Genomic DNA, 15108 nt, shown 5'->3' with positions numbered 1-15108 from the left:
TGGCCCATTTCCACTCATGATGCTGTTTAGCTACTGACCCCCCCCCCCACACACACACACTGCCTCTGCTGCAGACACAGAACAAGCATCTCCTTAGCTCAGAGGCCAGCTGCCAACCTACTGACCAAAGAATAGAAAACCCAGGATTGGCTACTGATAGAATCCCAGGAGAATAATGTGGACCCAGTTGGGTATGCCGGTCAAGTATGCAGGGATTCTTGTGCTGCTTGTATTTTCTGGAGGAATCAACAGTTAGGCACAACAGTCAAAAAAAAATACTCAAAATGTAACTAAGCATATCTACATATAGGAACTGATTGCCCAGGGCTTATACTTTTTTAGAGAACTTGCATGGTAAAGATAAAAAATGTCTTATCAATAACTGAAGAGAACAACGTAGAAATAGGGAGGAGGAATAAGAGGGACAGAGAGAGGTGAAGGGTTTGACTGGGTATAATAAGACTTTTACTTTTTTCTTTTTGAGATGAGCGTCTCACTTTGTTACCTAAATTCATCTTGAACTTCTTGACTCTATCTTTAGCCTCCTGAGTGCTAAGATTAGAGGCATGTGCCACCCCAATAAATCTGCCTTTTCTTTTTTTTTAAAGTTTCTGGGGATTGACCCCAGGATCCTTTTCATTCTAGAAGGTAACTCTACCACTAAGCTGGACTCCCAACTCCCAATAATCTAGCCCACTGAGTTCAGTGAAGTCTGCTGTATTTCTGTCTCCCCATCTGTTACATCAGAGGGCTCGACAGATAGCTTTTACAGGACTTCCTTACTCCAACACTCTCTTACTTCAAGGGTACATGGGTATGACCAATTATGGGCACGTAAAAGTGAAATAAATTTCACAGATACTTTTTGAAGCTGCCTTTCAGTAGTTTCACAAAGGGCTTATATGTCCATTGTGTTCATGTTAGTCATGTGTCAAAGGTAACTTGATTCCCATTGTCGTCTACATTTTCCAAATCACCTACAAGGTAGTTGTATTCTTCTTAAATAGCAATCGCGTTTGTCTGATTCAAAATAGATAGGTGTCGGGACTCAGAGTCATGTCATCAGCCAGACAAGACCGTGGGACAGCATGAAGGTGAAATACTTGGCTCAAATACATACGAATCATCCGTGATAGATTTAGGATCTTGACCAAATTCATTCGACTCCAAGACACTGTTTTCAGTGGCATCTGCAGAGCACTCCACCTAAAATGGCCAACATCTCCATCCGCTAGCAACAACTTCTCAACTCATTTATTTTTCCCATATTCCCATGAGGAAGTTAAAAGGCGCTGAGACCTAGCAGTAAAAGTAAGGATTTCGGGAGCTTTAAGGCCAGGCGCGTACGCATGAAGCGTGCCATTCCCACACCAGAAGGGGGCCACTTTCCTGGGGGGCGGGGGGTGCCCCGGAACCCCTCAGCCCTCTTTTCTCTCCTGCCAGCCAGCCCTGCATGCTTGTGAGGCCGTGACCTCAAGCGAAGGGACAAATGTCCACAATGCTATGAGAACGTGTTTCCCCTCATAATGGAACTCCTGGAAGTCCATATCTGGACTAAGGCCCCTTTTCTACCAAGCCCATTTAGACCACTCACTTCTCTCTTGTCCCCCCAGGCCTCACACCTAAAAGCGGTATCACCAGTCCTAGAGCCATTGACACCTGATCTCACTTGATCTTCTCGTTGACTTTTTTGAATTTACCAGGATCGTGACAATAAATATGGATGGAGTAAAAATGCAATAAGCTTTCCAAAAACTTGGTTTTCTCGGGGATTTGGCGAGGACTCCCAGGGTGTTTTTTGACTCCTGGATGTCCCCTTCTCTCCTCACTCTGTTCACACCAGCAGAAGCCGAACACAGAGTTCTCGAAGATAGCCAATGATTGCGATTTACTGGCTAATGGTGTAGGAAATGCTTTATTGGCTGGTCTTAGTGAAACATCAAAGTCCTGTCTTATAAAGGAGTGCCATTTCCCGCCTGTTTGGTGTGCATGAAATCAGTGAACCTAGTAAAGTAGAGAAGGCTCATTAGGAAAAGCAACAAGTTCCTGGAGTCCTTCATGAGCAGGGAGCCGCCATCACAGCAGAGATCAAAGCCGTCCGCGGTGGTGTCTGTACATCTGTTTTCTTTTTACTCAACGTGTTATTTGCTTAGTTGTTGGACAACATCAAAGCTTTTGGCCATTAGGTTCTTTGGTCCACATGGGGCCAAATTCATTTTCCTAATCCATCTGTTCTAAGACGTAAACATTTCTGATAGCTGCAGGTCACCAGTCTGAGCGAAATGAACTCTCAAATTTAACATTCGTTTTTAAAGAATCAGGTTCGCTTGATCAGTCCTAAGTGGAAAGCTTCCTGGATTGTGATAACTTCGCCCATTTTCCTTGAGGAAATGTCATGTGAAACTGACAATCCTTGAATGAGAGGAATTCAGTTCTCTTTCTTCTTCTTTCTCCACATCCACCTCTTCCTTCTCTTCCCTTATCACTGACTAATATACCACCCTATGCCCTCGTTTTCAGTGTCATCACAGCGGTGTTCAATCCACACCTGACCCATCAGCAACACTTTCCATATCCCCTTCAGACACACTCCAATGTGGTCCTAGGCAGCCACAAATCTACTATAGGTTACCACATACTACACTTATCTATGTATCAGCTTATGGACACTTGTGTTGTTTCTACTTGGAGTCTTTTATGAGTATGAATGCCATGAGCATTCATGTACAAGTAGTGGTAGGAAATATTTTTCCATGTTCTTGAATCTGTACTTAGGAATGAAATTCCTGGGTCCTGGGGTAAGTCTGTGTTCCAAGGGACTGCCAAAAAAGTAATTCAGATCTCATGTTCTGGTAATACAGAATATTGTGGTATAAATCACCATGAAAAATCGGGATTGCTACATCTTTGTGACTACGGAAGATGTCATGATCTCTCCCAGAATACCTGGAAAGAAACGCTCACTGGGCACCGGTGGCTCACATCTGTAATCCCACTACTCAGGAATCAGAGATCTAGGGATGGCAAACCCAGCCTGGGAAGGAAAGTCTGTGAGACTGTTAGCTCCAAATAACCACCAAGAAGCTAGAAGAGAAGTTGTGGCTGAGGCGGTAGAGAGAAAACAAACAGAGACGGCACTGGGAGCCCTCTTTCCCCTAGAAAGTAAAAGTGCACCCTTGCAGTTCAGTGTCTGAGCCTGACCCCACGGCCAACTTTAGAAAAGGATTAATGCTAAGTCAACTTCGTCCAGCCGCCGGTCGCCGTTAGTGTCGACGACACAGGGGGTCTGATCCATGTAGCGCACCGTGTAGCTGCTTTTGTCATTCGTTCTCATATATGTCTCCCCCTGAAATGCTGCTGTGCACGTTCTTTCTTCAGGAAGTGTGAGGGTTAGCAAGGCAGGCGGCCGATGAAGGAAAGCCCCATGGGCTCTGTACTCAGGCAGGAGAGGAGAGTCTAGTCCTGAACTGCTGGCTGGGATGACTGCTGGCTGGAGAGGAGGGCTGACCCCCCCTCCACCCACGGGGCCACAGGGCAGGGGCAGGGAGGGGTGGCTGGGGGAGGGGGGGTGGCTGCCTCCAGGTGTGCCAGTTACCTAGGCAACGCAGGTACTGGGTGCAGACTTTAGACAGGTGGGGGCATCTGCGTGGAGCCCGGGGGGGGGGGGGGGACTTACATTCCAGCCTTTTACTAATCATGAAAAAGCTGGAGACTCTGTCTGGCTGCCTCCTGCTGGCAAGGGCGTCCACACCGGGGGTACACGGTGGAGCTGTGGCCTCTCCGGGAGAAGGCGAGCAGCCGCGGTCCCTTGGTGGTTGACGCCAGTTCTTGAATGAATCTGGGAAGAAGTCTCACGAGGCAGGGGCTGGGCAATAAAATAAAAAGTACATTGAGAGCACACAAAAGGCAAAAGGAAGGGTTCAGGACAGAAAATTAAAGATCGGATGGCTAGGCTAGTTCTTACACCTGTCTCCTGCGTTCCAGGCGGGCCGGAGTTGGTGGGAAATGTCCCTGGCTACTTCGGACATCTGGCAGCTAGGTAGGGGAGAGCGAGCTACAGCAAGGAAGGCTGCACTGGGAGTGTAAATCCTGTCCCGTTAGAAGCTACACAGGTACACAGTATGGACGTCAGATGAGCAAGCTACCGTCTCTTGATCCCCTGGCTCTGATTAATTTGGAAAGGGCGAGTGTGAACTGTAAGGCCCACCCCGGAAAGGACTCCAGGCAATGTCCCTGCCTGGCTACAGTCTCCACCCCGTGTCTGGGTTACCTAGGTAACTTGCACAACTGGAGGCAGCCTCCTCCCTTACCTTCCGGCCCTACTCTAGATGAGGCCGGCCGGGAGGTGGGTGAGACCTTCACTCCAGGCCGGATCTCTCGGCCACAGGCCAGCAGTTCGGGAAGAAACTTTTCTCTCCTGCCTGAAAACCACTTGGTGTTCTCCTTCTTTGGCTACCGACTTTAATAAGCCTTACAGAAAGTCGTGAAATGAATACAGAATATTCAAACTGTAAACGCAAAGCTATATTAGTAAGCAGTGTCACTTTTGAATGGGTTGATCCGTTTATGGAAAAGAAAATATCTAACGGTAAGAGGAAAAAGAAAAATGGATTCTTGGAACTGTTCCACTCCGTGTGGGAGACACCTACACCGGGAGACGGGAGCAAGAGACATGTTTGCCCTCCGTGGTGGTTGGTGCCAGAAGGTGTTTCGCATTTTTTTTTCTTGAACTCTGACAAGTCTCCTGACTTAACTGGAAAATCTCCAAGCATAAATGCGGTGATCACATAGGCTGAAGAGCCCAAACACTGAAGGCTTTTGAAGGAATTTGGGGGCTACTTCAGCAATCCAAGGGAAACTCGCTCTCAATCAAGAGCCACTTTTAGAAAGAAGTATAGTTCTTCCTCAGAAGGCAGAACCCCCACCTTTACTGAAGACTGCACTAAGGCACAGGAGGAACAGACATTTCCACTTTATGCAGTAGGCTTGCATCCGTTGCCATGAAGTGGCCCTTCAAGAATTCTTCAAGCTGGCCTTCATTTCCTGGAGTAGATAGGAAAACTCATTGAAAACCTAGAAAATTACAAGTGGCTTCAGCCCCTAATCCAAGAACCGATCTCCTTTATTCAGTACCAATAAAATTCATGAACAAGCTTCCAACTTTCTGCAACCTTTCTTTTCTTTATTACCATCTATTCTTTATTAGCATATGTTAATTGTACAGTGGGGTTCGATGGCAGTATAATCCCTATGTGCGTATGATGTGTTGTGATCAGTGTTGCTCCTGTGACCCTTACGTGTTCCTCAGTTAACTTACTTGATGCCAAGGACGGTTGTTGGACTTGAGAGTGGGAGCTACAGAGAATCTGTAGACTTTCACTCCTGTAGCTGTTGCCCAAATCTAGCCCTTACTGTGTGTGTTCCTCTTAAAAAGGGAAATGGATGTTTAGGAGGAAGTTGTTCCGTGAGGAAGGAAGAGGGCAGTACAGGAAAAACCAATCAGAACCTTCTCAAAATAGAATGCACCCTGTGACCCCCTCCCCGCCCCCAGCTCAAAGCCAGTGGGCAGGGAGACACGTGTCCAACCCTGTCTCAGCGTGTCCTTGCTCATCAACAGCGATGGCTATTCTTCTGAATTCATATCCTGGGCATTTGTGGCTGTCAGATGCTGCTCGACTTTCAAGACCTTCATAAACAAAAGAGTGTGTACCATTTGTTCTCGTGCTGCAAAGAATTTAATCTCCTCACATCCAAAAAGCAAAACAAAACAAACACACACACACACAATAATAATAAAGTTTCATGACCATGCATTTAATTTTATTTTCTAACCAAGAAGACTACAATCTATGTACATGCAACCAACCCACCAAAAAACAGACTCTGCTCTAGTTTAAGTGGCTGAACAACCAGAGTCTTCACTAATTTTTCTAAAAGTTTGTTTGTTTTTGTTTTTAAAATACATTACACTTGAATTTGTGGGTCATCCTTCCTCAGGGATTGTGCTAACTTTTCTGTATTGTTCCAATTTTAATGTATGCGCTTGCCAAAGTGAACACTTTTTATAGAAGTTTGCCTTGAAGAGCAAATAATTTTGATTTGATTTACCTTATTCCCCCTGAAGAATTTCAGCACCCTAAAAAAGGCATATGAACAATTATTCATCTATTTACTTGTACACAAATAATTTCTTGTAGGCAAAAGATCCCAAACATTTTTAAATTGTTCTTCTTTGTTGTATACTTTATTCATTTCATGATTTTATTTTACACCCTCAGAAGCTGTAATAATTCCAAAACTTACAAAATTTGATCCTGGTGATTTAAGGTAAAATAGCTGTTTCCACAAAGAAACATCTTTTTACACATATTCTAAGTCTATTTTCGTTTTTATTAGGGTTGGTTTCAGACATTCTTTGCATTTTTAGGAAGTCTTCTGACTCCTTTCTGTTGTAATGTGTAAGGCAAAACGCTCCACCTTTTACTGAGACGTGTTAACCACTGAAAAATTCAAAACAGTATAAAAGTAGGAATAGTGGAATTTAGGTTTAATAAAGACCTTAAAGCTAAAATAAATTCTTCTAATTATAATATTTTACTTTCACTTATGTATTGCTAACAGACCAATAAAAAGTGGACTGCACTTTATTTATTGGACGTTGGCATTCCAATGGTCTTAGCCGACCAAGTAATTCTTTTTAAAAACTTTCTGTGCAGAAAAGAAAATGTGTGCAAAATTATTCTTCTATAGCAATTTGTTTATAGTTTGTTTTGGAACACCAACTTAAACCCAAATTGGTTTTATGGTGGTCTCTTTTGACATATTTAAGGAATGTCACTGGTGGTCAGTTGTTCCAGTGTTTGGGATCCTTGTTCCATTTCAAAATAATAGCATAGCAATGATCCAAAATAAACATCATAAAAAGCAAGGCTTCTTAGGTAAATAGATTATTGTGCTATTTAAAGAGAGTGATACTGTTCTTTTAAAAGAGCATAGCTGGATTGCATACAGAGATACTGCACAAGATATTTGGCACCAACTGAGGAAATTGGGTAGCGGACAAAGGGAATTCTAACAGGATGACCCTTTGGGCTATGAGTTTACTTCTGAGACTCCTACTGAGTGCTGGGCGCCATACAGTACCCGCTGTTTATCTATGGCTTGCCTATCTACCTACATATTTCACACTGTCCTTTAACGAATGTACAATTATCGCTCCATTTTTGCAAAGGAAGAATTTGAAACACGAACACTTGATCACAGATGCTCCTACAGAGATGGTTGAGGATTTTAAGCAGATGTGGTTGTAAATCCTGAGTTTCTCTTCTCATAATGAAGCAAGAAGAGTTGAAACATGGAAGAGCAATGAAGTCTGAGGACAAAGGCAACAGAAGGCATAGAGAAGCGGTGTCCAGAAGCAAGTGCCCTGAAATCATGACCAAGTGCTTAAAGTAGAGAGACATAGCTGAAAGTTTACCGAAGACAGTCTGGAATTTCTGATGGGCTTGCTCTCCAAGAAAATTCCAGAACTACAAAGTCCTGGAAACAGTATCTCATGCCTATAATTCTAGCTACTCAGTAGGCAGAGATGAGAAATCCCGTGTTTCTAGGCTAGCCTAAGCGTTAGAATTAGCCAGACCTCCCCCCACATCTCAACAGAAAAAAAAGGGGGGGCATGGTAGTTCTCATCTGGTGATCCTAGCACAGCAGAAAGTGTAAATAGGAGGGTCACCATCTAGTCAAGCCTGGGTAAAAACCAAGACCTGATCTCTAAAATAAAAGAAGCAAGAAGGGCTGCTGGCATGGCTCAAGAGGTAGAACACCAGCCCAGCAAGTACAGGGCTCTGAGTTCAAACCCTACTAGTGGCAGAAGAAAGAAGAAAATAAAGCTTACCTACTCGAAATAAGATTAGTATATTCACCCATATACTGATTTGACAGTTTCCCTGCCTCAAATAAGTCTAGCATACTAGCTTAAAAAATAATCTAAATTAACCATGCTTTTAGATGTATTTTTTTCTGCCATAACTAGACGAGATTTAAGACGTGTACTTTTTTTTATTATGTATGACGAGAGTAGATGACTATGAGATTTCAAAAAGGTATGTATTTTTGAGAATGGCCCTAAATTTCCGGCTGTCATCTATTCGTTTAATTCTGTCATTTATTCTGCTACACAGTACCATGAACACCAAGGGTTACCAAAGAAACACTCGTTGATGAAAACCGTAGAAAGGCCTCCTAGGAAATCAGACGGGTGACTTTCTCTGCTTTAGAAGAATAGCCAACCTTAACCAGCCCCGTGCGGTGCCAGCCCTGACCTAAGGCCACCCCGGGCCTTGGAAGCAGTGTTTCACAGGTGGTGAACGGAGCCGCTGCGTGCGGCGGCGACCTGGCCTCCTCCCCAGCTCCACGTCCGCGCGCGGAGGGCGGCCAGGAGCCGTCGGTGGGTCGGTGGCGTTGAGATTGGGGGTGAGCAGCACAGCAACACTGGCTGAGTTTCCATCAGACATGTGTGGGAAAAGATGGTCTAAGAGCTGAAGGAAAACCCACCAAGGGTACAGGGGCCCCGAACTGAAAACTCGGAAGATGGTCCCTGTTAACCTTGCTCGGCGCCTGTGGCCTCCCCTCGGCAGGAGCGGCCACGTGAGGCGTACGACACAGTCGGCCAGCACCCCCTCACCCGGGGCTGGCTTTCATCACTCAGCCCGCGGCCTGTCTTGCTGACAGTCGCCCCAGCGGCTGCCTGGCTGTCAGCTGAGCCTCCCTCGGAAAGTACAGTCCCCTTCTCACCCAGACTGCCAGGTCCGCCTGAGCACCCCCATTGTGCACGCCGTGGGGCTCAGCCCCGACCTCAGCCCCCCTCAGAAAGTACAGTCCCCTTCTCACCCAGACTGCCAGGTCCTCGTGAGCACCCCCATTGTGCACGCCGTGGGGCTCAGCCCCGACCTCAGCCCCCCTCAGAAAGTACAGTCCCCTTCTCACCCAGACTGCCAGGTCCTCGTGAGCACCCCCATTGTGCACGCCATGGGTCTCAGCTCAGACCTCAGCGCTGCAGTAAACCAAAGGTAAATTATACTGCTTTAGTTCCTAAAAGAAGGGTGGATTGGATTCACTTTGGACACAGAGAAATACAAGAGGCTGTATGTGCCCTCGTTTCTCTTCCCCACGGAGACTCGGTTTATTTTTCAAGTGGTAGGAAAATGGATGAGCTGTGAGCGATCCCAAATAGTATTTTTCTGAAAGCCCTAAAAAAATGAGATAGCGGTGTCCAAAGGGCACGCTGTTCCTTCTCCCGTCATCCGCATTCTCTTTCGGTTTGGGAGCCTGCGCCCCGCGAGCGTGCTGTAAACGTGCTTGCAGGGCTCAACTCTGTCGAATCCGTGCGGACATTCCTCCGGGATCCCACCCAACCCCATTGGCTACCGAAGTCACTGCTTAGATTTCCATCTCCGTGCAAATCACTCTGTCTTTTGTTGCAAATTCAAATTCCATTTTCCCTGGGCAGAAAGAAAAGCCAGCCTTCTTCAATAAGCAAGGCCTCCCTCCCTCCCCTAAAACGCTCAGCCATTCACACGCTTACATTGTGACAGAACACGCTTCGCACACAACTCGCCATCTTAGCCATGTTTGAACGCACAGTTCAGAGGCATCTGGCGTGTGTTCGCGATGTTGTACAACCATCGCCCTTATCTATTCCAGAACATGTCCATCATCCCCAAAAGAAACTCGCATGTCCGTTAAGGAGTTCTCCCTATTCCTCGCCTTTATCTGGGCCCTGTGAGCCCTAATCCGCTTTCTGTCTCTATGGATTTACCTCTTGTGCATATTTCCTACAAATGGAATTATTCAGCATGCGGCCTTTGTCTGTAACTCCTTTTGCTTTGCATAATCTTAAATCATCCGTGTTGTAGCTTGTATTAGTACTCAGTTCCCTTTTACCACTGAGTCGTTTGGACATAGTGCACTTCATCTATCCATCCCTCCATCCAGGGGCATTTGCAGTGTTTCCGCCTGACAGCCATAGCTCGAGTGCTGCTGTGAACAATTGTATGCACGTTTTTGTTTGAATATCCTCTTAACATTCTTTTGGATATGCATAACTAGAATTGTTGGGTTATAGGGTAATTGCATGCTGAATTTATTAAACTGCCAGATCATTTTAGTTTTAGTGTGTGTGTGTGTGTGTGTGTGTGTGTGTGTGTGTGTGTGTTTTCTATTTGTGGCTTTTTTGGCAGTGTTGGGAATTCATCCCAGGACCTTGTACTTGCTAAGCAAGCCTTAACCCTGCCAAACTGAGTTAAGAAGCTTCATGATTTTTACATTACCACTACATATAAGCTATATACCCTTATCAATATGTGTGCCTTTCCTTTATTATCATTATACTATTGTTATATCATTATTGTCCTCATTGAAAATATCCTAGTAGGTGTGAAATCGTTTGTCACTGAATGTTCTTGGTTGTTTTGTTTTGCTTCATGCCTGTACTGGGGCTTGAACTCAGGGCTTGAGCACTCATTGGCTTTCTTGCTCATAGCTGGACCTCTGTTACTTGTTCTGTGCCTCCAGCCCTATGTTTTCCTGATTAATTAGAAACAAGAAAAGTCCTGCAGAGCTTTCTGACGGGGCTGGCTTTGAACTGTGGTCCTCAGATCTCCGCTTCATGCGTGGCTAGCGTTGCAGGCATGATGAGGCGTTTAAAAAGTGATCCAGTAGTTCTACTCTATACGACGAATGTAGAGAAGGCAGAATGGAGGCTACGAAGGGCAGGGACTGGAGGCTGTTTAGTTCCCTACTGTAACTCTATCCTTAGAACATAGTAACACCCAGTAATTAGTCCTTGAGCGAATGAACAAACCAGGAGGCCTAGGAGGTATGTGCACTCTTCTAAGACAGTTGCATGACTGAACAAATACTCTGTCCACTTAGTGGTGCTGGGTGTGACCGTGTCTGACTCTTATCGGCGTCATCTCCCTGAGACCCATCTGTTGCCACTCATTCCTTACCACCAGCACTCGAATCACTTGTCTGCCCCCCCTGCTTTGTACTTACCCTGGAACCCAGCAGGGATAAATCAGTAACGCTGCAAGTGCATGAAGATAAGCACATGAAGGATCCAATTTCCTACCCCCTCGGAAGTGGCAATTGGTTTGTCTTCTTACACCTTTCCCCAAGAGGAGTCTTTCCATGTTCCTGAAGAAAAACACACCTCCTGGGAAGGGGTGTGCCTGGCCAGACCATGGCATCCAGTCTCCAGCAGTCCCCGTAAGAACAAGGGCTCCTCAGTGACACTTGACAATGTGCCAGTTACCCAGATGATAAGAGAAGCCGGAGGCACCGTAATCACCCCGCTGCAGACAGTTTTCCACAGCGCAGAGATGTGAGGTCCGCCCCAGCAAGGCGCATGGGAGCTCTACTTTGGATGCCTGCCAACAGGATTCTGGAAATTAAAAGAGCGACTTTCCTAGAACCATTAAAACAATGCAAGAGCAGCCTCTAACGAGCTCGTGTACGGAGGCCCTCCATAGCCCTAAGAGCCTCGTTTGTATACTTTCCATTCTCTCTACATTCTGAGGACTTCCCAGCCAGTCTCCCTACTTTTGTTTTTTTTAACTTTTTACTAATGTATCTCCTTTTTCATTTGTTTTTATTGTAAAGGTGATGTGCAGAGGGGTTGTGGTTACTGGAGTCGGGTATTGAGTCTGTTTCTCCTTGAACAGTGTCACCTCTTCCCTTCCCACCCAGTTCTTTCCCTCCCGACCCACCCCCCCCCCAACACAAGCTGTGAAGTTCATTTTCATCTCTTGTCTGGTGAGCATCACTGCTGCATTAGTTCAACCTTTGTCCCACCATTCTGTGCTTCTCCTTCCCCTCCCCAAATCAGATAAACTGACATACATACAAGACAAAAGGTACAGAAATCAAAAACAGCAACGAAAGAGAGGAAACAGAACGGGGGGGGGAAAAACCCACAAAACGTAAACTACGAAAACCTCTTGTTCCTCTGTTGCTCCTCACTGTATGTGTTTGCGAGTTGCTTTCGGTGATCCTTGTTATTCCTTTAGAGTAGAAAAGGTGCCATAAGATACTTTTATTCAGAAAACAGCATCTCATCAAAATTAACACAAAATAACACATTGAGAAATGCACTAAGTGATCAAAGTTTTGTTGAATATTGTCTTAAAATGTGATTGCACAATTCGAGTCTGGGAAAGTTAAATCTCGTCGAAGGTGAAGTTTCTTCAGGGAGCCGGTGGCTCATAGCGGTATTCTAGCTACTCGGGAGGCTGAGATTTGAGGATTGCAGTTGGAAGCCAGCATAGACAGGAAAGTCTGTGAGACTTTTATCTCCAGTTAACCACAAAAAGCCAGAAGCAGGGCTGTGGCTCAAGTGGCAGAGTGAAAAACTGGTGCACACACACTAGTGTGTGTGTGTATGTACTAACATATTACCTGAACTAGGGTATATTCAGGGTAGCATTCTAATGGTGTGTGTGTGTATGTACTAACATATTACCTGAACTAGGGTATATTCAGGGTAGCATTCTAATGGTGTGACCCCTTTGAATAACCTGCATCCTAACAAAATGAATACCAGGAAGCTGGAACTTGAGGTGCCATGGCAGGGGGAACCCCAAAGGAAGGGGACGTAGATGAAAGAAGAGGAAGGGTCCGAGAACACGGTTATCATTTTCTGTGTGTGTGTGTGTATGCATGAGTGTGCATGTGTGCAAGGTGTGTGTGTGTGCGTGTGAAAATGGAACTAGGAAAATGGAGGAAATGCTTTGGCCAATTAAAGATAAGAAAAATGTTCAAAAGTGTCAAAGGTGAGATTTTGTCATTAAGGAATGCGCGTTGTGTGTTGAGTATTGTACATAGGCATATTCATTCATACTGAGTATCATACATGTTTTCTAAGAATCTGAAAACAATCATGAATTTAGAGACACAAGCTTCTTCAGTTCCTCTGGATAACATAGAAGGCTGGTTACGTCGCTCCCTCTGCAGGTTTCTAGAATTCAGGTGTACTCTAGGTGTGAGTGAAGTTCGCCCAGGAGACTGTGTATCCGCACGCCAATTTAGTCTTTGACCTTGTCTCTGAGTGAGACTAAATAGAAAAGCAATAAATTAATTTTCATGTTCTACTCCCACATTAAACATTGCTTCTTGAGACTTGAAGAGTCAAAAAGAAACCATAACATTTTGGATTCTTTGTACTAGCAGGAAAGACACACACACACACACACACACACACACGTGAAAAAATTTACAGTGCCCTTGAGTAAAGTCAACTTTGATATATCAAGTGAAAAATGAGTGAAGACTAAAACTACAAACAAACATTTAGTCAAATGGAAAACATCTCTGGACTTCTGCTTTTCAGACCTGACAGCCTCCCAAGCTGTTATAGAGTGATATTGAAAATGCTTCACATATCACAGAGATAACACAAGGATTAAAGGCATGGTTGAAGTTCTCAGAACTATTCTAAGAAAGCCACTCGAAAAATAACGCAGACACTGGCAATAATACCGTGCAGTCCATAGTACACAGGAAACCATTCTTCACGCATTTCCTATCATTAACCTTCTCAAAATCATTCTCATCCATTTCATGATCCTTCTCCAGCTGATCGCTCTAATCTGTGGCAAAGTGAATGTCGAGAGCAGTACCACAATCCCATACACCAGGACAAGAAGAAAATGTGATGTTAGGGGATGAACAAGCGTGAGTTTCCTTATCCTTTCCTGTTGAGTATTATGGTAGGCACAAAAAAGCTGCAGCTGACCACAGTGCAAACAGCAGGCCCGTCCTCCTGGAATCTACAAGGTAGCAGAAACAGCAGCAATTACTGGGATGGGAGGGAAATTAGGGTGCTGCTGAACTGAGTTTATGACTTCAGTTAGTCTCGGGGAGTATCAGAGGAGCAAAGATACAGAAAGAGGCGGAGGCAGTGCTGGATATGGGGGGACCACCTTGGCCATTTCTCCCTCTTTAATGCTGTGTATATTGTTGTTTCATGGGAATGGAGGTCTGTGTTACATTAGCCGAGTGCTCTTTGGAGTGTTTACCGATTTACACTACAGCTTTCTTTAGTTGGAACTAGTGGTCATCCTTTGTCTTCGGGAATTGCGCCAGCTGTTTGAATTTGCGCCAGCTGTTTGTCTGAAGGACTGTCTTATCTGTGGTGGGCGTGGTTACCATTTCCTTCACCTCCTTGCTAACTGGCTTTTAGTTTGGTGGCAGTCAAACCTGTGACTTCTGTAATGTTGTTGTAAGTGCTGACATTTAAATTACATAGGATTGGATAATTTATCTGCTAGGACTTGATAAAAAATTTGGACAACAATTCAGTTTCTCAACTTGGGCCATTTCTTTAGTTTTCACTTCAATTCCAGTATATTTTGTATTTGGAGCATTTTAATTCCAGTGTATTTGTATTCCTGTTTAATTATAGGGAAAGAAAAACGTAACAAACTGGATCTTTACCCTCCCAAATCATGGCATCTTCCTGACTAATAATTATATTTAATAATTCTATTATACCCAACAGACCTAAGAAGCATGATTAGTATTTGCTAGCAACTAGTATCATGGCTCCCAAGGAGTTATAGAATCAAACCAATACTCTTCTTAAGGGTTTTCTGCAGCGCTCTTCTTCCCTTTCTCTTCCTCTTCCATTTTTTTGTTGGTAGTTACAAGTCTGGAAGAATTAGAAAACTCTATTCATTTGAAATTTGCTTTTCTATTCCTACAAACGAAATGACCCAAAACAAATAGATCATTTAAACCCAAAAAGATGTATAAAAAACTACAAGAAAGACAAATGCTTTGGATGGTTTTTCATTCTGAAAATACTAGTGGCACAAAAAATAAAAAATTTTGAGGTATCTCAGAATATGTCTTTATCACTTACATGAAGTAGAAAACCAATGTGGTTCTATTGAACCAAACAAGTAAACACCATTGTCCTTACAATATCACAATTGCAGTTTCCTTCTTTGAAAAATCAGAGAAAGTTTTCCAAAACTGATTTAACATAGTAAATGAATTTACCAAAGGGGGAAAAAGAGTTTTGGAATATAGATATATATTTCTTAGATA

At 44.3% G+C, this 15108-nt stretch overlaps 1 protein-coding gene and 1 non-coding gene across 2 annotated transcripts in view; one reads left to right on the top strand and one right to left on the bottom strand.

Annotated features, from left to right (window-relative positions):
- Dlc1 (DLC1 Rho GTPase activating protein) overlaps window positions 1–15108 on the top strand; it is a 334097-nt gene that overhangs the window by 223206 nt on the left and 95783 nt on the right. The gene's annotated exons all lie outside the window — the stretch shown is intronic.
- LOC125339757 lies at window positions 5956–6059 on the bottom strand. Its single transcript, XR_007208608.1, has one exon. It is a non-coding gene; the product is annotated as a U6 spliceosomal RNA (small nuclear RNA).

The sequence above is a fragment of the Perognathus longimembris genome, chromosome 21 (assembly GCF_023159225.1).
Source record: "Perognathus longimembris pacificus isolate PPM17 chromosome 21, ASM2315922v1, whole genome shotgun sequence".
Lineage (NCBI taxonomy): Eukaryota > Metazoa > Chordata > Mammalia > Rodentia > Heteromyidae > Perognathus > Perognathus longimembris.
The sequence above is the reverse complement of the archived record's forward strand: the minus strand, read 5'-3'. Positions and strand labels throughout refer to the sequence as shown.